The sequence below is a fragment of the Panthera uncia genome, chromosome F2, assembly GCF_023721935.1.
Source record: "Panthera uncia isolate 11264 chromosome F2, Puncia_PCG_1.0, whole genome shotgun sequence".
Classification (NCBI taxonomy): domain Eukaryota; kingdom Metazoa; phylum Chordata; class Mammalia; order Carnivora; family Felidae; genus Panthera; species Panthera uncia.
Window position 1 is genome coordinate 79,887,908 of NC_064812.1, and position 20,496 is coordinate 79,908,403.

At 38.4% G+C, this 20,496-nt stretch overlaps 1 non-coding gene across 1 annotated transcript; it reads left to right on the forward strand.

The window, feature by feature from the left end:
- Window positions 1-19,922: 19,922 nt before the first annotated feature.
- Window positions 19,923-19,983, forward strand: LOC125924978 (U7 small nuclear RNA). Its single transcript, XR_007458644.1, has one exon. It is a non-coding gene; the product is annotated as a U7 small nuclear RNA (small nuclear RNA).
- Window positions 19,984-20,496: the final 513 nt, after the last annotated feature.

The window sequence follows — 20,496 nt, forward strand, 5'->3', positions numbered from 1 at the left end:
AATGGTAAGAAATAGTGGATTGAAGACATGAATTATGAGAAATGGAAAATCTCGGTGAAGAACTTTCTTGCTCAACCGTAGGTTGAACTCAATCATAGGTGGTTTTATACTTTTCCAAACTTGCAACGTATTTGAATCCTAAGTAAGGTAGAAGTTATTGTCTTCTCTTGAGGATCTATTTGTTGACTTTGATTCTGAAATGATGTTCTCTCATTTGAGCCTAGGAAGATGATTCCATTTATTTTCAATATTACCAAAAGTAGTAATTAGAAGTTAAAGTATGCATATTTGTAAAATTAAATGTAAATTCATATTTCAAAAAGGCTGTTATTTATGCCTAAATAAGAGGTTTTGAACATAAAAGTGGAGGGCAACATTGAATATCAAGAATCATGGAACAATTTGAATATGTGGTCTAAAATGTGTGAATACTAGAACACGACAAGAGATGACTGGATGGTCAGTGTCATTAATCTAAAACAGTCATTCATAAAGAAGAGCTGTGGCATATATTTAAAGTAATGGATTCCAGGGATGGGAACCTCACGAGGCTGGACAGTGATTCCACGAAGTCCATTTTTCCTCCGGTACTGCTGAAATGTCTACAGGTCCAAAGAAAAGAAGCTATTCTTGCTAATGAGCGTAGAGAAGGAATTCTTCAACACAGACAAAGTAGCTCACAGATCAATGTGACGACAAGGAACCAAGCTTAAGAAAAATGATAGAGAGCAAAGCAGCTCTAGGAGGCTTCCTGGCAGAAGGCAAATTTGAAGATACCCCAGTGGAATCCATGATTTCTAACCATTTTTTGTTCCAGAATCACTTAACTCATGACTACAGGTCCTGTCAGAAGCATTAAGTGACTGTCTAGAGGAAAATGGTGTACCTTGATTTATGATCCTACTAGTTCAGCCCCCGATTCAGAAAGAAATTAAGTATGGCCATCAAAATGGGATGGATTCTGGGCAGCCATAGCCCTGAGTCCTGTCCTCACGACCGCTCACCCAGCTTTTCTTGGTAGTCCTCACACTTGGGTTGTCCTTGCCCCTCAGCCTCTTAAAAGCATGAGTACAAACCTGTATAATGACTTCCATCATAATTTGATTGCAAAATGCAAGTTCTTTTCCCCACTTGCAAAATCCTTCCTTCTTAATAAGCTGGTAAGAGAACGCTTTTATTTGTCTTATATTTGAACAAACTTACTACTAATCACTTTCACATCCATCTGGGCTTAGTTTATGTTGTTTGGTTTTAGAACTAAAATTACAAACAACAAACAACTCCATGTTCTCCTGTTTCTTATTTTGTCTACGGCTATACCCTTAGCCTCAGGATAGAACCTAGCAGAATGGAAATAAATTTTGGTTGAATAAATGAATCAGCACATTCATTCATGTCTGATGCATACTTTCCCTGATTTGTTTGTCAAAAAAGTTCCTAAATATCATTTCAGCTTGCATCAAGTTTCATCTTATCCTGAACTCCTGGGCTAGTGTATTCCCCCTTTGTGTTTTTGCCTAGATCACACTCTACTCCAAGAATTACCACATTATATTAAAAATCTGTCTGCAAGTCTTTCTTCCCCACAGTATATATACTTTCTTACTGCAGAATCTGCATACATTTGTCTTTTGTGTGTAGTTCCCATGGAAATAGAAACTTACTAAGTCTCCATGAGCCAGACCGCTTAGGTTCAAATCCTAACTGGGTCATTTGTCACTTTCAAACTTGTCACTAGGTTGTCTGAGCCAGACATTGTTCACAGCTGTGAACCTTGGCAGGGTAGCATGAATGTGGAGGCTCTCCATATTTCTTTTAGGAAGCCCAACAACAATAACAACAACAACGACGACAACAAACTCTTCCGAGGTGCAGATGATCTGAGATTGGTAGCAGTTGGGCTCAGAGAGTCAGAGAAAAGTGCCCACTTGCAGGCAAGGAGCTGTGAGACCTGGGCTGTGCGGGTCTGTGTTTGGAGAGGTATGGTGAGGTAGTCAACAGGCCAGGGACAGGACTATGAGTTAACCAAGGGTATGTGTGTTTCAGATGCAAAATTGGACGAGACCATAGAGTTCTGTGAGGTTTCTCCACACAAGTCTAGAAGGTGCAGAGGTGCAGCCAGAATAGCGACATCGAAGCACATGAGAACTAAAAACACTTTCTCATGCAATGTTCCAGAAGCTCTCTCAACTAACAAAACTGAACACCATGCTTTCCACAAAGGAGACAACGCTTGAGGAATCCATCAGCATTATCAGAAAGACAACAAAAAGAAGATTTGGACTTGAGACAACATAAACTGATAATTGGCACAGTCTAGCCAATTTCTACAAGTGCCCTTCTACACACATTTAAACTCTTGTCCAGCAGCAACACGCCTCCATGTTGTCCCCTATGAGGATACAGCTCTCCTTCCTTCAAGTGAATAAGTTCTCACCATTTCCCAGAGTGAGGTGAAGCATAACTCTGACAGTCTTTGTACCTATCTGGTTATATTAAATATGCCTCAAAATTGGTCATTTGCCAGCAAATATTCTAGTACTTACAGCTGAGATTGTAAAGGTAAGCCATGTTAAGTCAGAAATAAAATAAAAATGGGGAAGGAGGAGAGATAAATGGATTACATATACAAATAGGCATATAAATATGAAAACAAAGGAAAATACAAGAGTCCACCTACCTGCAATAGGCCAAGAAGTTGTAATTGATGGCTATGGCTTCCATCTTCCTTTACACTTTTCATACTTGCCTTCCTGTCAGCCAGAACCTCTGCTGATCTTGGTTCTTTACATAATTGTGACCCAAGCTTTCGGTCCTGAACAGTCTATGTCTCCAATCAGCTAGCTTGTTTTAGTTTCTTTCTTTCTCCACTAACTGTGTTATGCATGGGAATACCGAAGGGTATCTAGAGAATTCCCTGGGTTCTCAAAACTTTTTTCTACAGAACTTCACGATGCTACACTGAACGTGGGCTACAATTCCAGCATCTCATACCAGCTGCTAAAGGTTTCAACCCAGAAGGAACCTGCGCCATTTTTCTCATAACTGATTGTCTAGCAGCAAGATAGTAGAGAATTATAACTATCCTACATGCCTAAAAGGACAGGAAGCTTGGGTAGGGGAGAGCTCAAGAAATATCTACCAGAAGAGAAAAAAAAATTTTTTTTTCGAGCAAAAATAAGTATTATGATGGGATCACCAGTATTCATTGCCTCTTTTCCTTTCAAATACAACTTTTTGATAAGTTCTTTATAGATTTTGGATATTAACCCTCTATCTGATACGTCATTTGCAAATATCTTCTCCCATTTCATTGGTTGCTGCTTAGTTTTGCTGATTGTTTCCTTCACTGTATAGAAGCATTTTATCTTGCTGAGGTGCCAATGGTTCATTTTTGCTTTTGTTTCCCTTGCTTCTGGAGACATGCCAAGCAGGAAGTTGCTGTGACTGAGGTCAAAGAGGTTGTTGCCTGTTTTCTCCTCGAGGATTTTGATGGCTTCCTGTCTTACATTGAGGTCTTTCATCAGTTTTGAATTTATTTTTATGTATGGTGTAAGAAAGTGTTCCAGGTTCATTCTTCTGCATGTTGCCATCCAGTTTTCCCAACACCATTTGGTGAAGAGACTGTTTTCATTGGATATTCTTTCCTGCTTTGTCAAAGTTTAGTTGGCCATACATTTGTCAGTCCATTTCTTCATTCTCTGTTGATCTGTGTCTGTTTTTGTGCCAGTACCATACTGTGTTGATGATTACAGCTTTGTAATACATCTTGAAGTCCGGAATTGTGATGCCTGAGGCTTTGATTTTCTTTTTCAGGATTTCTTTGGCTATTCAAGGTCTTTTCTGTTTCCATACAAATTTTACTATTGTTTGTTCTAGCTCTGTGAAGAATGCTGGTGTTATTTTGACAGGGATTGCATTAAATATATAGATTGCTTTGAGTTTTATAGACCTTTTAACAATATTTGTCCTTCGAATCCATGATCATGGAATCATGGAATGCTTTTCATATGTGTGTGTGTGTGTGTGTGTGTGTGTGTGTGTGTGTGTTCTTCAATTTCTTTCATAAGCTTTCTCTAGCTTTCAGTGTATAGATTTTTCACTTCTTTGGTTAGGCTTATTCCTAGGTATTTTATGGGTTTGGGTGCAACTGTAAATGGGACTGATTTCTTGATTTCTCTTTCTGCTGCTTCATTATTGGTGTATAGAAATGCAACTGATTTCTGTACATTGATTTTATATCCTGCGACTTTGCTGAATTCATGGATACATTCTAGCAGTTTTTTGGTGGAGTCTTTTGGATTTTCCACAAGGAATATCTTGTCGTCTGCGAAGAGTGAAAGTCTGACTTCCTCTTTGCTGATTCGGATGACTTTTATTTCTTTGTATTGTCTAATTGCTGAGGCCAGGACTTCCAACACTACGTTGAATGACAGTGGTGAGAGTGGGCATCCTCACTGTGTTTCTGACCTTACGGGGAAAGCTCTCAGTTTTTCTCCATTGAGGATGATTAGCAGTGGGTCTTTTGTATATGGTTTTTATGATCTTGAGGTATGATCCTCTATCCCTACTTTCTTGATGGTTTTTATCAAGAAAGAATGCTATATTTTGTCAAATGCTTTCTCTGCATCTATTGAGAGGATCATGCAGTATCATGTATTACACTGATTGATTTGCATATATGGAGCCAGCCCTGTACCCCAGGAATAAATCCCACTTGATTGTGGTGAATAATTCTTTTAACATATTGTTGAATCCAGTTGGCTAGTATCTTGTTGAGAAGTTGTCAAACTCACACCTAAAAAATAAATAATTCAGTGAAGAAATGGGCAAAAGACATGAATAGACACTTTTCCAAAGAAGACATCCAGATGGCTAACAGACACGTGAAAAAAATCCTCAACACCAATCATCAGGGAAATACAAATCAAAACCACAATGAGATACCACCTCACATCTATCAGAATGGCTAAAATTATCAGCTCAGGAAACAACAGATATTGGCAAGGATGCAGAGAAAGAGGAACCCCTTGACACTGCTGGTGGGAATGCAAACTGGTGCCACCACTCTGGAGGACAATATGGAGGTTCTTCAAAAAATTAAAAATAGAAATACCTTATGACCCAGCAGTTGCACTACTTGTATTTATCTAAAGGATGAAAGCATGCTGTTTCAAGGGGCCCATGCACCCCAATGTTTATAGCTGTGCTATCAATGTTAACCAATGTATGGAAAGAGACCAAATGTCCAACAACAGATTAATGATTAAAGAAAATGTGGTATACATATACAATTGAATATTACTTGGCAGTCAATAAGAAAGAAATCTTACCATTTGCAACAACGTGGATGGAACTAGAGTGTATTATGATAAACAAACCAGTCAGAGAAAGACAAATATCATATGATTTCACTCATATGTGGATTTTCAGATACAAAACAGATGAACATAAGGGAAGGGAAGCAAAAATATAAAAACAAGGAGGGAGACAAACCATAGGAGACTCTTAAATACAGAGAACAAACTGAGGGTTGCTGGAGGGGTTGTGAGTGGGGGGATGGGCTAAATGGGGAAAGGGCATTAAGGAAGACACTTTTTGGGATGAGCACTGGGTGTTGTAAGTAAGTGATAAATCACTAAATTCTATTCCTGAAATCATTACACCACATGTTAACTAACTTGGATTCAAATTTAAAAAAGAAAGAAAGGAAAACCAAATACTACTTTTTGTATTCTCTGGGGGCACCTATTAATACTCCTTATTAGAAATCATTTTGATTCTTTTTCCAATTTTGTTCCTTTATAAGAGTAATTTTTCTAATTTTATAAGCTTTTTAATAAAATAGCATGCTTTGAAACAAATAACAGATCTATCCATGTAGGTATATATGAAATTAAAGGCAACAAATAATGAATAAATGCTTAGTAGTTTTTATTCATTAACATACAAATGAGACAGTAATAACTTTTCTGAGCAGATACAATATATAATAAAATGAACAGTATGGAAGGGAATCAAGAAACCCAACTTCTTTCATTTCTGGTCTTTGCCACCATCTGTGTGAAATTAGGCAAGTTATTTTTAACCATTCTGTGTTTCAGTTTCCTTAGGGAAAATGCTATTCTGAAGAGTATGCAGACCTCTTAAAAGCGAAGTATGAGGCTTGTACAAGACTATGGGTCTGACATTAACAGTGCCTGGAATAAATAGTATTTCTATTATTATCATGTTCTGCTGATTGTTAAGAAACCCGAGTACAGTGGTAGAATCAAAGAAGACAGTTTTCTTGCTCTTCTCTCCCATAACAAGATTTCTGAAGGTGCATAACTCAGGGCTGCATGTGACAGTTTGATGGCCCCATAAATGTCACTGGGACTCAGTCCTTCCAGAATTCCCTTATCACCCCACTACCCAATCATCAGCTCTTTTCCTCTGTGCTTCTTATTGATTTCATTGCATCTATTTTAAGAAAGAAAGATGTAAGGAATGCAAAAGGCAAGAATAGGATACATAAATGTGTGACGGTTGAGCTTACTCCTTTAAGTGCTTTCCTGAAGTCCAGTAGCCTTCTGCTAACAGATCACGGCCTGGAACACGAAACATAACCACCGACAGGTGCATGGTGCTGACTCAAACATAATTTATATGAAGTTAGGAAGCACGAAAGGAAGAATGGATATTGATGAGGCAATTGGCAGTGTCTACAATAGATAATTATTTAAGGTCACTTTTTTCACCTCCTTTTCAGATATTTAATTCCTTTGTTTCTTTTATTTTGGCATTGAGAGGGCATCAATCTGTAATTATAACTAGTTTTGTCCATTTTACATTAATATAGGCTAAGACAGAAGTAAGCTTCCATGAATGCAAAAAGTATTTCTTTAGCACTTGCTATGGCCCAGATACTATTTTGGGCCCTAGAGGTATATTAATATCCAGGTCAGATAGGGCATTATTTTCACTGAGAATATGTTCTTCCTTGTGACACATTAGTCTTTCTCCATGGAATCTTACTAAAACATTTTAAAATCCCATGAAAAAAACTGATATAATGTGTTAACATTTTCTTATGCATCTACATGGTATTAGCTACGTAATAACATCTTTAAGAAAAGCAAAAAATTAGTAGCAAATCATTTGTTATGTTTAGATAAATAATTAGAGCCGAGAGAGGTATATTATTAAATGAATTCATTTTTGAAACAATGTCAGAAAGTGATAACTGATGCTATATTTAAAAAGTGACTTGTGGAAGAGGTAGGAGAGCATGAATTCTACCTTCAGCAAAACTATTCTTCAAAAATGAAAAAGAAATTAAAATAATCTGAGGTAAACAAAAGCAGACTAGACCTGTATTGTAAGAAATACTAACGAAGTCCTTCAAGCTGAAATAAAAATACATTAGAAAGTAACTCAAATCCACATGAAGAAATAAAAAGCACTGCACTGATAAAGATAGCTATGGCTAATATAAGACCATGTAAATACATTTGGGTCTGTAGCTCTTTTCTTCTCCTAACTGATGTGAAAGACAACTGCATAAAACAATAACTTTAAATCTGCATTGATTGTTAAAGATAAAATTTACATGACAATAATAGCAATAATGAGGCAATAAGGAATAAAGCTATATTAGAACCAAATTTTTGTATATTCCTGAAATTAAGTTGGTATTGACCTAAACCAGACTAATTTAAGCTAAGATGTTAATTGTAATTCCCCCAAACAACCTTATGAGAACTTAAAAGGAGAGTGAAAGGAAGACAAGGAAATTGAAATGACACACTGGATCCTTTGTAAGAACTGAGGAAAAAAGACATGTATAGAATACAGAGAGCAACATACACATGTAAATCCTAAATAACAGCAATTAGCCACAAAGCAATCACTCTGATAAAAAAGCAAATATTGACAATAAATTAAAAACAACAGAAAGATCTTAATCCAAGTATAAAACATAGTTCATATATGCAAATACTAAAAGTTTGAAAGTTAAAGGGTGAATGAAGACATGTCATACAGAAAAGATCTGGAGTGGATACGTTAATAATGGAGAAAATATACTTCTATGAAGCATTACTAGCAACAGAGATGCACCTTGTATAATGCTAAAAGCTCAATACATCAAGAAGATACAATTATTGCAAACATAAAAGCACTCAACAAGAGAGACAAAAAATATATAAAGCAACTCCTGACAAAATTTAAGAGTGACATAGAACATTCAATACATACACCACAATACATACAATAGTAGTGAAACTTCAAAACCTATGTTCAATAATAGGTAAAACAGCTAAGGCAGAAGATAGAAAGGTGAAAAAAGTGTATATAAATGAACCATTGAGACCTAACTGGTATGTAAGCAACATACAACCCACAATAGCAGAAAACATTCTTTTTAAGTGCACATTAACATTTCCCAGAATAGCTCATATCCAACAATAAATTGGAAGTGATTGAAACCACCCAAAGCAAGTACTATGATTAAAACATAATTAAATTATAAAAAAATAGCAGGAAGGAATTTGGAAAATTCTAAAATTTGTGGAAATTATATAGCAGTCCTAAATAATCAATGAGTCAAAAAATCACAAGGAAAAGTAAAAAGTCCTTTGAGATGAATGAACATGAAAACATAACATGTCAAAATTAATAATGTGTAACTAGAGAATAATGTTCTAGAGGAAAATTTATGTCTCTGACACATACATTAAAAAAGAAAACCTCAAATCAAGAATCCAAATTCCTACCTACAAGATTAGAAGAAAAGAGGAGAAAGTTATACACAGAGTAAACAGAAGGAAGGAAAAGATTATGATGAGAGTGGAAATGAATGAAATGAAGAATATAAAAACAATAGAGAAAAATCAATAAAACCAAAACCTCTTTTTTTGAGAAGATCAACAGAATCAGTAAATATTTAGGTAGAGTGCCAAGACAAAAAAAGAGAGAAGATTCAAATTTTTAAATAAAGAATGAGAGAGGGAGCATCACTAAAAAGTTTACAAAAATTTACAATAAAGATTGCAAGGGAATATTATAAGCCACCACATGGCCAACACATTAAAAAAAAACTTGATGAAATGGACAAATTCATAGGAAGACAGAAATGACTATTGGACAAAGGTTTAGTATCCAAAATCTAAATAACTTACCAAACAACACCAAAAAATCAAATAATCCAGTGAAGAAATGGGCAGAAGACATGAATAAATACTTTTCCCAAGAAGGCATCCGGATGGCCAACAGACACATGAAAAAATGCTCAACATCACTCGTCATCAGGGAAATACAAAGGAAAACCATAATGAGATCATGAGATGCCATGTCTCACCAGTCAGAGTGGCTAAAATTAACAACTCAGAAAACAGTAGATGTTGGTGAGGATGTAGAGAGAGGGGAACCCTCTTGCACTGTTGGTGGGAATGCAAACTGGTGCAGCCGCTCTGGACAACAGTGTGGAGGCTCCTCAAAAAATTAAGAATAGACCCAGCAATAGTGCCACTAGGAATTTATCCAAAGAATACAGGAGTGCTGAGGCACATGCACCCCAATGTTTACAGCACTGCTATCAACAATAGCCAAATTATGAAAAGACCCCCAAAATGTCTATCAAGTGATGAAAGAATACAGAAGATGTGGTGTATACATGGAATACTACTTGGCGATGAAAAAGAATGAAAACTTGCCATTTTGCAGCAACATGGATGGAACTGGAGGGGATTATGCTACGTGAAATAAGTCAGTCAGCGAAAGACAAAAATCATATGACTTCACTCATATGAGGACTTTAAGAGACACAACAGATGAACATAATGGAAGGGAAACAAAAATAATATAAAAACAGGGAGGGGGACAAAACAGAAGAGGCTCATAAATATGGAGAACAAACTGAGGGTTACTGGAGGGGTTGTGGGAGGGGGGATGGGATAAAGTGCCCATAAGGGGCACTACGGAATCTACTCCTGAAATCATTGTCGCACTATATGCTAACTAATTTGGATGTAAATTAAAAAAAAAATAAAAAATAAAATTAAAAAGAATAAAAGAATAAAAAAAAATTAACGTCCCTCAAAGTTTAAATGGAAGGTCCTCAATTGCTCAGTTCAATGGATTTCACTTGTATTGAATTATGAATGTTAGGACTATAGATTGAACTTGGAACACACAGCCACGGTGCAAATTGGCAAGGGGGTTGAGATTACGTTCTTGTTTCAACTTTTGACAGACCATGACATATAGACATCAGTTGGCATTACTTACAATCCAATGGCAAAGCTGTCTGCATGGGTATGCATCCTCTGTGTTTGCACACAACTCCACAGTTAGAAGTGCCCAGCACTTGGTTCACTGCTGTCATAGCCTAGAACTTTTCATGTTTTTGAACTTGAGCTATATGCAATATGCGTGTCCACTTCTCCTCGCTGGCCTGTTTGCATATGGTGTCAGTGACGCCCCAGGGCGCAGTGAACTCGTGCCGCCTGGGACATGAGTGGCGTCAGAGGACAACACAGACGTGTTACATCGATGACTACATATGTGGGAACACCTACAGCCCGTAGAGGCCACACTTGTTCAAACCGGACCTGGCTTCGAGGCCATGACATTCTGGGGAGCCCTACCCTTACTTTTCTTGACCCTATCACTTCCCTGTATTCACCAACCCGCTTATGCTGAAAAATGATGGCGTGGAAGGAAAGAGAAAGACACAGCTAACTGGAATTCCTTCCCCCGTGATTCCTCACTCATCAGTACATTGAAGGTAGAGAACGTTGCTAGGACTGAGTATGTTAAGCAGTGAAATAAAACTGTTGAGTTCATTTCGTGTAGTGTTTCCACCGTTCGGGTAAGAATAAAGCATATACGCGTGTGAGGGCTACAAAATTTGAATTGCGTGATGCTAGGAATTCCTCATCTGAACCAAGCACTCTTACATTTGCGTTTTGAACTGGCGTCGCATCGTACAGGGATGAATGGAAACGCCTGTTTGCAGTGTGCCCAGAAGCAGGGTGGAGTTCTGGGGAGGGCCTTCTATCTCCTGTGGCGCAGCTCCTCAGCTCTGGGGCAGTGGGCTTAGAGACACTGTAAGTGACACCGAAATGAAGGAATATCGCTGTGTTCCAATGAAGCTTCATTTGTGGGCACTGAAATTTTATTTTCAGTGATGATGCAATGTGATTCTCTCCCCCCCCCCCCAAACGCTGAACATGTAAAAGCTATTCTCAGCTCATGGGCCATGTAAAAGTAAGTGGCAGGCTGAATTTGGACCAAGGGCTCTGATTTAAGAATCCTTGATCCAGAAAGAAGGGATTAAAACAGAAGGATGAGGTTCATAAATACCCCAGGGTGTTCAATATTGAATGGTGTTTTAGAGGAAGAGAGGGTTCAGGAGATGAAGAAAATATGAGGGTCTAGAAAGATGGAAAGAAATCCAGGGCGGTGGAGTGATTCATAGGTGTGGGCAATTTTTTTTGATAACTTTCAGTGTTTGCATTGTTTTTTTCCAGGGTAGCAAGCTACTTGGAGGTTGCATCTAATCAAAAACCAATGAAAAACACCTATATACCACTTCTAAAAGCTATTGATTCTAGGGAAATCTCTAATCTGAGAATTTAAATTTCAGCTAGTCTCTCTGTGGGGCACACACATTTACTATGCGTTTGCAGTTTCCATTGCTATCATTTCAGTAACTGCTTTCCTTCCAGCTGTAATAAAGAGCGTGACTCCATTTTTTGATGTTTGCATGCTAACAGCTTTTAAACCTCAACTCTCCCTCTTCCCCTTTTGTCCTGTATCTGAGAAAAGCCGACGAGAAGACCGAAGTGCTCCCTTCTTTGGTGTCAGTGAGAGTTTCAAGCCATGCAGGCCAGAGCCTTTATCCTGGCCCTGCTCCTACTCATAATAAAGACCCCATCCAATCCCCCTTGTCTGACTTCTCAAGCCACTTACCATCTGCTCAAGAAGCTTCCTGTGCTCCTCGCCAGAGCCTTCGTTATGTTGGTAATACATCCTCTCATACCCTTTTGGGGCGTGTGGATGTCATCAGTCTCAACAAGCAACCACATTTTAAGCGGGATCCATCCTGCTCTTCGAGAATGGTGCTCTGATCAGGATTCCTAGGCGCTGACTAACCCCAAGGAAGGTCCTTCTACTCTTGCTTTGGTTTGCTAAGTCATCTGCTGCCTGCGGGCAGTGACCGCAGCATTACATCTTGAGATCTGTCATTGTTAAGTCATCCAGTTTTGTTCCTTACAATATTGACGTGGCATCTGCACTTTTACATGGATATTACAATCAAATTGCAAAATGTCAGTTAAAAAAAGAAATCTTTTGGGGCACCTGGGTGGCTCAGTCAGTTAAGTGCCCGACTTCTGCTCAGGTCATGATCTCATGGTTTATGAGTTTGAGTCTTGCATGGGGCTCTGGGCTGACAGCTCAGAGCCTGGAGCCTGCTTCAGATTCTGTGTCACCTTCTCTCTCTGCCCCTCCCCTGCTTGTGCTCTGTCTCTCTCTCAAAAAATAAACATATATATATATATATATATACACACACACACATATATATATATACACACACACATATATATATATATATACACACACATATATATATATATACACACACATATATATATTATACATTCTATTAAATATATTATACATTAAACATTTATATATATATTATAACATTTTGGGGTTTTCACTGGAATGACACTAAATTTCTAAAATAATTTATAGATAATTCATGTGTTGTTTGTAGATCTTTTTGGGCTTTCTCTGTGTTTAGAGAACACAATATGTTGTCTGAATGTTTATGCGACATAGCTTGTGACATAACTCCTATAGATTGAGAGGAACTCGCCTTCATGTTCCACTTAGCAATACAAGTTGGAACCAGATTTGAGGTCAAGAGAGAGGAGGCACTGGGGTACTGAGTCCTTAACAAAAAAGGGTTCTTGAAAGTTAGGACCAGTTCAACCAAGGATCAGATCACAGCAATTTGGTAACACATTCTTATATACTAAGATACAGCAATTCAGTATGATGCTTCTTCAATATGACCAATATTTCTTGTAGGGATCACTTAGGATTTAACATTTGGGGTCTTGGGCATTTCTTCTTCTCAGTAGGTATTAAAAGTGGTCATAAAAGGGTCACATAAAGTCACAAGAGATATAGAATTCAATAGCATATCATTTCACTATTCATGAATGTCATGTGGTCCTACAAAATAATTCTATATTTTGGATTCCGTCAGGTTCAAATGTCTTCAGAATTAGGAAATAGAGTAAAGTATCTTAAGAACATATACTTATGTATCTTAAGAAACAAAGATTTACAAAAATAGAACCATTGATGTAGCAAATGTAGTAAATTGGGCGCTTGTAGATGGGCAAACAGTGGGTTGTGGTTGTATCTGTATAGACGAAAAGTCTAGGGCCAGCAAGGTACTAGCCCAGTCCCATTCTAGATGTGGAAGTCCATGGAAGATGACTACTACAAAAGACTTAATAGGACAGTCTCACTGATGAGATTTACCCTCATATCTACAGCTCTGGATCCAAACTCAGCCAGAATTTCTGCAACATAGTTCAGCTAACCAAGAAGTTAGCTGTCAGTTATTTCTCAAGAATTTAAAATTTTTGAATATAGCGTTTAAAAAATAAAAGTCACAGTAATAATATCTTGGCATTTATGAATCTGTGAAAATTTGGGGCTCCTGGGTGGCCCAGTTGGTTGAGTGTGTGACTTTGGCTCAGGTCAGGACCTCCTGGTTCTTGAGTTCGAGCCCCGCACCAGGCTCTGAGCTGACAGCTCAGAGCCTGGATCCTGCTTCAGATTCTGTGTCGCCCTCTCTCTCTGCCCCTCCCCCACTTGCACTCAGTCTCTCTCTCTCTCTCTCTCTCTCTCTCTCTCTCTCTCTCTCAAAAATCAACAAACATTAAAAAAATCTGTGAAAATTTGATCTTTTAAATACTTAAAAATTTTAACAGAAATTAGTCTACCAGATAATAAAATCAGATTTTAAGTGAAATTTAGAATATATACTTCAAAACTTGACTGAAGTCTTACAAAGATTATATACAATTTGACCATTTCATAACTTCATGTTTGATATTTAAAATAACTTAAGTTTTACCAAATATAAAGAGTTTGATGAATCTTTAAGATTTGTACAAATACAAAATATATTTTTTCAGTCATAAAATTTCTGTACTTAAAGAGGAAATTAAACATATTTTATAAATGCAGTTAAAATGGAAACTAAGTTTATAAATAAAATAAGGACCCCAATTAATGAATTGTTACATATTGCTAGATTTATACCTAGACTACTATTTACCAGCTGAACCGAAAAGCTTAAAGAACTAAGTTTTCAAAATTGTGACTTTGGAAAAGTGAGTATTAATTTTTCAAAGCAAACACACTTGTTGCTTTGAAAAGCACTTTGTTGTATTGAAAAGCACTTTGAAGGGCACCTGGGTGGCTCAGTCGGTTAAGCGTCGGACTTCGGCTCAGGTCATGATCTCACGGTCCGTGAGTTCGAGCCCCGCGTCGGGCTCTGGGCTGATGGCTCAGAGCCTGGAGCCTGCTTCCGATTCTGTGTCTCCCTCTCTGCCCCTCCCCCGTTCATGCTCTGTCTCTCTCTGTCTCAAAAATAATAAAATAAACATTAAAAAAAAAAAGAAAAAAAAAAAGAAAAGCACTTTGAGGGCATAAGAAAGCTTAATTTTGATACATTTCATTTCCACCAGAGAAACAATTAACAATGCTTGTCTTTTCATATTGCTTGACTATAGAGAGAACCCATGCTCATCAAGTTTACCAGGTGTTTCATTTCATGTATCAGGGAGAATGGTCATTGTTCATGTTAAATGCATTAGCATTCTGTTTTATTAAACTACACATTAGTTTAATTGCCTCCATTAATGACAAGTGACCAAGAGGAAGGCATCTACTCTTACTTTCTTGCCAAACCCCATTTAGAGCCTAGTGTGTGGGTGGCCTGGTTGATATCCCACAACACCGTGGGTGGTACCAGCCCAGTCTCATGGGAAATAGTCTGTTGGCCTTCACAAGACAGAAACATATGCCTTTATACTCCTGTACTGATTTGTTTAGAAAACTTCTTGTGTGGATATGATATTTATGACATTTTCTATCTATATGTCAACTTATATACTTTAAATAATACAAAATATATTGTGAAGAATTGCTTATTTCTTTGTTGAAAAAAATTTTCACTTCTACAGTTTGTAGTCTGACAAATGGTATTAGAGTCTGCGTGTCGATGCACAACGGTGCTAGAATGTTCTTTGGGAATTCTAGACATCTAATCGATGCCTAAATCATTCACAAAAGGAGTAAATATTTTGCAAAATGAGAAGAAAAAACAGCTTCCTCACTGAGAAGAGAAAGAGGTGAAAACAAAATTAAGGAATAAAAATAAGTCACTGAGTTAAACTCTAATGGAAGATGTCCCTTCTGCAGTGGAGTGGGGACAGAATAAAGGGCAAGAATAGTATCTCTCACCACCCTTTTGTCAGTCGGTCATCCAAAGAAGGTCAGGACATTTGAATCTTCCCATTTTGAGGCATGTGAAAGCTTTCTTTTTAAAAATTTTTCTTCTTAAGGTTTATTTATTTTTGAGACAATGTGAGAGACAGAGTGCAAGCAGCGGAGGGGCAGACAGAGGGAGACACAGAATCCGAAACGGGGTCCAGGCTCCGAGCTGTCAGCACAGAGCCTGATGCGGGGCTCGAACTCCCAAACCGTGAGATCCTGACCTGGGCCGAAGTCGGACGCTCAACCAACTGAGCCACCCAGGAGCCCCATGAGGCATGTGGAAGCTTTCTTAACCAGCCTGGCCTCCTCAACTCCGACCTGATTTACATACCTTCCCCTAAGACTCAGGCCAGCCTTCGAGGTAAAGCCTTTCCATTGTCCCCGACACTTTATGATAATGCAGCAGACGGTTCATTTTTGTTCATGTAATATATTGGACAGTGGGCTGATAACATCAAAAAAACAAATGTCTTTTGGGTAGTGCTCTGTGATGAACGAATCATGCCTGCGTGTGATTTTATATGTAGCTATAACGATCTTTCTCCCCCTAAGCTAATAGAGGGGTGTAAGGGATACTGCTCTATACTTGCAACGTATTTATAGTATATGTAGCAATGTATACTTCCAAAGAAAATTTTAAAAAAAGGTTTTAATACTATGCTTTGAATTGCTCCGTGCATAAAATAAAGTCGCTAAATGTTATAATGCTACAAGGAAGCCTACTCTGTGTACTTTTCAAATGTCCACAGAGTATGCTAAGAGCTTTATTTGTTCAATTGCAGCAACAAGCCCAGTCTGGCAGGACAAAGTGATTTTCCCTGAGTATCACCGCTGGATGTCACCGCAGCTATGAGAGACCCGCCCTTCCTAAGGCTCCAGCCACCATGCCAGCACGGTGAAACTTGCTGCTACTGCCTTGAGCTGCAGCCCTGAAACCTCTTGAAGAGGTTGCACAGAGGGAGGCTGCAAAGAAGATTGGGCCACCGGGCGAGTGCACACCTACGGGGGCTGGAACTACAAGGGCGGTCACCGTCCCTGCGCCCATCACGGGAAGTTTGACTGGGAAAGAGTGCAAAGTGGGTCCCCCCGAAGGTGGAGGGTTCTGACAAACAGGAGGTGGGGACAGGGCCCTTCTGGCGAGGCAACTGAAACGACGGCAAGAAAGTCTCGGCCCGTGTGTTCTCCTGCTGTCCCGTCTGGCTCCTGATGCGGCTGGTGTGCGCCTTCCGTAATGGACGGGAGGGGAAGAACACGCGGTTGGAAGGGCCGAGATGCCACGGGCGTGAAGCTACAATAACTTGATGGGAAACTCTGGCAGGGGCTGTGGTCCCACGTGCTTTTCAGGAAAGCTCCAGAGTCAGAGAGCTGCTCGTGAAGACCGAAGGGCCTACCAAGCCTACGATGCGGCAGAGCACTGGGAGCACTCCCTAGGCTGAGGAAGCCTGAGCTCATCCAATTGAAGACGTGAGAGCTTAACTACTATGAGTTTTATTTCCCAGGCAGGCGCCTGATTACTTAGCTGCCTAAGCCAGTGTTCGAAAGCCCTGTCTTTTGAACTGACAGTCTTCAGCAAAATGAACGAGATGGTGTTTGGACCTCTTGACTTGCGAACGTCTTAAGTAGCTGGTTCCTCACTCTCTTTGCGTAGACTCTTTAACGTGGCAGTCCCCCGGTCCCTAGACTTGGTATTAAACATGATGAGTTGCACCCAGCACGAGGTTACTGTCACCTGGGCAATGGAAACGTATGAAATAATGAAGGCTCCAGAGCCAGCAGACTTTTGGTCTCTTGTCTTGTCTTGCTCGCGCTGCTCTTCCTGATAAAATTCGAGTTGTGTCTCCTTCCAGTCCTCAGTGAGTAGTCTCGTCGATGATTCGGACAAAAACACAATTCTCTCCAAGCTTCTGAACAACTGTCCATGCTTCCTTTATAAATGTTACGCTTAAACACATAAGCAAAGCTCCAATTTTGCGTGACTATGATTTTCTAACGTTAGGGATGATAGTGGTTTGAGAGGGAGACATTAGAAAGTCTAGTTAGGATAATAATATTTGCACTGAGAGAATATAAAGGAAAAAAAAATTTTTACTTTGTATTCTTTTACCCTGTTTTCTCACAGATCAGTTGTAATCAAGCTAAAAGAGCATAATTCAAGTCTGAGAGACTAGCTTCTGGGCCCCTGTCAGAATACGTTAGCCTGAATATGTGTAAGTGACCACAAATACAGTTGCTCCCAAAAGCTGAACAAATACTTAATGTGAAGTATGATTTGTATGTTGCTGCCCGGCTAGACAAGTGCTCATTTTCTCACCTGAATTCGCCTAATTCTAAGGTCGATTAACTAACATGTGACTCTTTCATAAAGATAGGCAATCAAAGAGAAATGTCTAATAGGATATTGCACAGAGGAGTCTAGAATGCCGGAGAGGCGACTGGCCTGCAGATAAAACTCAGAGAATTAGCACGTAAATGACACGTAATGCCAAGATCCAGAATGAAATCTCTCCAGCGTATAAATGTAGAAAACAAAGACAAGATTTACTTATTAATTTCCTTTCCTTAAATGCTGTTAATGTATGAATTTGGGAAGGTACTTAAGACCGATGGCGATAAGGAAAAATACAAAACAAAGAGATCTAACTCTGTAAATGATGTCCATCCATTACTTTCACATGCCATCATCGATTTCTCGTTAGGGTCAGCGTATCACTCCACCAACTTTTCAGTATACCATAAACTTTGGAAAGGTCTGAATTTTAGAAAGGAGTATAGCAGCTACACAATATCCTGGCCTTAGATCAGAAGGGTGATGTGACATAAAATATATAATAAAAAATGCCTTCACTGTACTATTTTCAGCAAACCACCATGTGCGTTAGTCTGACATTTGCAAATCTAGGCTTAGTGATTTCTCCCTCTTAGAGGAGCATTAAGATAGTGAAAAGGCTGGATTGGAGACAGATGTTCAAGTTAACCTTGAAGAAGGGCGATGACTGCAACCTTTGTATCCCCATGTCAAGACATCTCAATCTAACACCAAACATGCAAACGACTCACCTTTTGATTAAATCTCTTAAAGAGCAGAAAAGCAAACGTATGTAAAGGTACACGCCTGGGTCTGGGACATGATAAGTATTCAAGACCTCGCTGTTTTTTGGGTTTTATTGTTGTCGTTGTCGTTTCAAAACAAATGTTCTGGTGAAGTTAACGTCAACGGTGTTGAGATGTCAGAAGATTTTATTATAGACACTACACAAAGATATTTGTGTAATGCTGTGTGAGCAGTAAAGGCTCAGTGGTCTTCCCGGGTGAAGAGTTAGCTATTTAATCTTTCCTTGATTTTTAAATAAATTAAATAACAAGTAGTATACTTAGTACTAAAATAGTCTTTGAGATTGAAAGAACAGAAATCTCATACATTTATACTATTTTTAATGTTTATTGTGTGCATGTCGTTGGTTAATATAAATTAAATAAAAACACACTTTGGGATCAACTCACTAAATATGACCACCATTGCCTCTGTTACACTTGTCTTTGGTTCAAAGAATTTTCAAGAATGTACATACAAATGGGAGATGTTAGATGTGACCTGCTTAGCCACACGTTCATTTAGGACAAATGAGAACCTTACCCCAGAGAATATTGGTAGAACCTGTATGTGGGCCGTAGCAGATAATGATGGTAAGGATATTAGCATCAAGGCTTTTGGTCTCATGTAATTTCAAACTAAGAGGACAATATGAATTAAATAATGAAAAAAAAATGCTATCGGGTGTCACAAAAACTGATTCTGTGTCTATTTTGTTGGAAGTCATTTTTTAAATGACATTTAAATAAGGCCAGATGAATTATGAATGGATACATTTCAGGAAATCAGAACCCTAACTGAAAATAATATAAACTCATTATTAAAACTTAATTATAGCTAAAACCATAATAAGCTTTTGAACAACAAGGGTACAAATCTGTAAGATAGACAAAAACAAACAGCCCTGTGGCCTTGGAACATAATTTCCATTCGATAACAATTTTTAATGCATACCAAACACCTGGAAGTGTGCAAGGAATAAAGTCGCTAATAACTAGATATTAATTGAATGCAAGAATGAGTATATTAAAGAGGAAGTTTTATATGAGTAGTACTTTTGAGAATCCACAGCTTTTATTTTCTGTCTGATCTTTTTTCCAGATATGATTCAAAAGCTTGAGACCAAAAACGTGTGTGCATAGAAAACACTTTTCAGTCCTCACTCATAGCGATGTGAACAAAAGCATTCAATGTCAAAGTCTAAATATTTCTTTTAATTACTGACTTGTAGTTTGAGCCTTTAAAAAAATAAGCAGTCAAGTGTTACAGCTCTTTTAGAATTTGTCTAGCAGGTTTTCTGGTCTTACTGGAAGACTCCTGCCCCCACCCCCCCCAAAAAAAATAAAAAATTAAAAAAATAAAAATAAAAAATTAGTAGTGAAAACAAATCTTTTTTAGATTCCAAAAAATGTCAGAGGACTTTTTCCGCTTTTAGGTGGCAAATTATATAACCCTCATTTTATTCTCTTGTTCCGTGCTGCTTATTTAGAGAACTGAACAGACACAAGGTGATGAAATTAGCCACATGTGGGATCCAATGGACACAGCCTTTTTCTAGCTGAGTATTGTTGAATGAAGTACTCATACCCTAACCACCTCATAGGGTTCCTTGAAGAATAAGAATTGCATCTGACACAGGGTCGATTCTCCAAAACCTGGAGGCCACTACTGGTAATTCAAAGGTAAGCATTTCTGCACAAGCCTCTGTAGAATGGTTGTCAACTCCAGAAATACTTGTCACAAACATTATGAAAACCTTGGATGTATAAGATTATATATACATAGACATGCTCAACTGTACGCTGGGTGATTGAAAGTAATGGGATTCATTC